Here is a 3348-nt window from a genome sequence, read left to right on the forward strand (position 1 = left end):
CGCTGGTTGCCCTGGGCGGGCAGCGCCAGGCCTCCGGGCCTCTGAGGGACCGAACCTCGGCCTGGGCAGGGCCTCGGCCTGTTCCCGCGGTCAGTGCATTTCGTTGGGCTCGCAGACGGTTCCGATTATTTTCTTGTCCATTATGATTTCTTTGGCACACGGACACAAATAGGCTTCCTTTTACTGTCCAGATTTTCAGTTACGTATTTTTGCTCACATTATATGAAGCCTAAGTGTATTTTACGTACTGAAGCTTCGTATCTTTTAAACTTTATATTAAAATATATTTTAATATATATATATTTGGGGCCCGCCCTGGTGGCAAAGGGTTAAAGTGCAGCACTGTGAACGAAGCTGTCCACTGAGTCCGACCCCGTCTGCGAGGGGCCCCAGGGCGCAGCAGACCCCCCCTGTCTCCCCGCTGCGCCTCAGCAGTGTGTCTCCGGGGATCCGCCTGTCGTGCTCCCCGCTGTCTCTGGGGAGTCCTCTCAGCACCACCACCCCACACCCACCTCTGGCTACACCCTGGTTCTATGCAAAAATTAACAAATAAAATATTTTTAAGACAATGAAGCTGTCCTTCGGCCGCACTCACAGCTCTGCCAGTCGTGTCTCCCGAACAGGCCGCCACCGCGTCTGCTCACGCCGGCTGCTGCCCACGGCGGGGGTGGTGCGGGGCTCTGGGTTTATGTGGGCACGCTGCGTGTTCTTGCGTCCCGAAATCGTTCAGCTGTTTTCACGCTGGAGCACGAGCACTGTGAAGTCAGGCCTTGCCCTTGCGAGCACTCAGCAGCGCCGGCCCGCTGGCGAGCTGCCCCCGAGACTCCGGGCTGCTCCCACCGTCTGCCTGCTCCCTGTGCTGGCCGCCCACAGCGTCTCCCTCGCGTTCTTCACTTCTTAGAGCTGCAGGACTCTGCCTTGCCTTCTGGGAGCTGTTCTGGAGCTCGTGACGGATTCCGTGCCTGTCCACTTTCTTAGGGTCACGCTGCGCCCTTGATGCGGAAGCCTGGAGCCTTGTTCGTCTTTTGTAGTGTTTAGCGTTGTGGCTGTGATGTGTGTTTCCCTTGGGCAAACCCTGTAAGAGAGTATAAATCTTGCCGTGAAGGCTGCTTTGCTCTTTAAAATTGAGAGAGCAAAGTAATGCTCTGTGTGACCCAGAGATCCTCACTGTTCCCAGTTCTGTTCCAGCCCATCATCCCACGCTGTCACCTTGAAGAGATTCCTTGGGAATATCGACCTGCTGTGTTTCGTTTTCTTTTACCTGAACAGGTTTATTTCACGTCCGCTTCTGGGGAGGGCATGTGGCGCCCGGGGTTCTGCCCGACACTGTCCCTGTCTTTCGCCCTCAGCCTCTGCTCCCCGCCAGCTCATTTCTCCTGCTCTCATCTGTGGTCAGTGTCTCATTTTTCTCTGGAACTGTCACGGTTTCCCGTTTGCCTGGTTTTCAGAAGTTTCAGAGTCGCATGTCTATGTGAAGTCTGTATTTCCTCCGGGGGGTGCTGAGATGTGGCAACGAGACTTTGGGGCTTCCGCCGCGTTGAGGCATCCGCGCGTGAGCCCTCAGCCGTGGGCCCTGCTCTGGCTCCCCCTCCCCTCCGGAGCTCCGGCTGCCGTGTAAGCGGCTTTGCTTGGGCCCGCAGCCCCGAGGGCCAGTCTGTGTCCCTGCGCCCGCCCTTCGGACGGGGACTCCTGTCCGTCTAGCTTCGAGGTCGCTGAGCCGCCTGCCACCTCCGTCCTTTTAGGAAACAAAACCAGAAGAGCTCGTTTCTTTTTTTTCTGTTATAGGTATGTATTTTGGTCTTTTAAATTTTCCCCTTTTTTTCAGTTTTTAAAAATGTTTTACTGAGGTTTTCACTTACGGTAAGCTGGCTTTCCTGTTCTGTGTGAGGACACATGTAATAGCCACTGTGACGCCTTCGGCTGCATTGCTGGCATCTCTCCGGTCAGGTGAGTTTCTGTGGGTTGTGTTAGAGAAGGTCGACTCACCCTGGTTCTCGCTCTAACACACACTTCTAACTGGACGTGTGGGCATCGGTAACAACCGTGAGTTCTCTTAAAGTCCTCTGAGAGGGCTGGTTTTGTTTGCTGTAGCAGGCATTTGACTGCAAGGGGGAACGGTTGACGGTAGCCCAAAACTCAGTTCGGCTCTCCCATCGTCCGCGGACTCTGCATTGCACACTTGGGCTCAGGAGTCAGCAAACTTTACGCAAACTCGCCTGACCGCCACTTCCAGCTGCTGGCCGCTGTCCCAGCCTGCCCCGTTCTCACGCCCAGAGACGAGACCGGCTTGGTAGTGACCTGCAGCCGCCCCACTGAAGCGGCACCCTGGCCGGGCTCGGCTCAGAGCCCACAGCGAAGCCGGACAGCGCTTCGGGGTCCGGTGGACTCTGAGCCCAGGACAGTGCGGCGTTCCCTCCAGAACTCACCTGGCAACGCTCCAAGGACTTTGTTGACTGTTTTGCTGATTTTTGTTTTGCATTTTGTCCGAAGTTCACAGAAGTCATCCATGGAAAGGTCGAGGCCTGTAGGGGTCATTCAGCCCTTCCGGAAGTGGAAGTGAGATTTGTCTTGTACGTTTCAGAGGAGCAGTTAGGATCCTGCCTTCCTCTCCCCTGTGGAGAACTCGGCATGTCCCTCTCGTGTCGACTTCAGGTTCTTTTCCCTTGTACATTGTTCAGAGAGCGCCGTGCTTTTCAGTTAACGAACTACATGTACACAGAGTTTGGAGACCTTACGCAGGTGACTGCAGTGACCACCTGCGGCCGTCCTCTCGGTATCCGGAGACCTGCCCCCGCTGAAGGGAGGCCGCCGTGTCCCCGCAGGGCCCCGCCCTGCCCCATGGGCGCAGCCGCGGGTTACCCGCGGTTTCCCCTGCTGACGGGCAGCACGCTGCAGCTGGCTATTTGCTGTCCCGAAGTGGCAGGATGCTCTTGGCCACCCTTTTGGTTTTGTCTCGGGACACACACTGGCTGGGTCAGGTTTAACTTCACCAGCTTGCTAAGTCGCTCTCTAAAGTGACTGCACCAGCTCACAGCTCTGCCAGCAGCGTGCCAGAATGCCCGTTCCTCGGGGTGGTGAGATTTCAGGCGATTTGCTTTCTTTTTGTGACGCTTCCTGTCATTGAATGGTGTGCCCCTGACCGTGTTCTCAGCACAGAGCAAACCCGGGCAGGAGCTCAGCCTCAGGGCCTGGGGTGGGGAGGGCCGCACCGGCCCCGGCCTCCCTGCACTGCCGGTGTTAAAGTCTCCAGACACCTACTTGTGCGTTTACTTGCTCATCTTCTCCCACCCCGGACGTGAGGCTCCCGTCTCTCGCCGTGCGGCCAGCACCGTGTGCGGGCGCTTCCCC

This window comes from Condylura cristata, unplaced genomic scaffold (genome assembly GCF_000260355.1).
Source record: "Condylura cristata isolate star-nosed mole 26May11 unplaced genomic scaffold, ConCri1.0 scaffold00004, whole genome shotgun sequence".
Classification (NCBI taxonomy): Eukaryota; Metazoa; Chordata; class Mammalia; order Eulipotyphla; family Talpidae; genus Condylura; species Condylura cristata.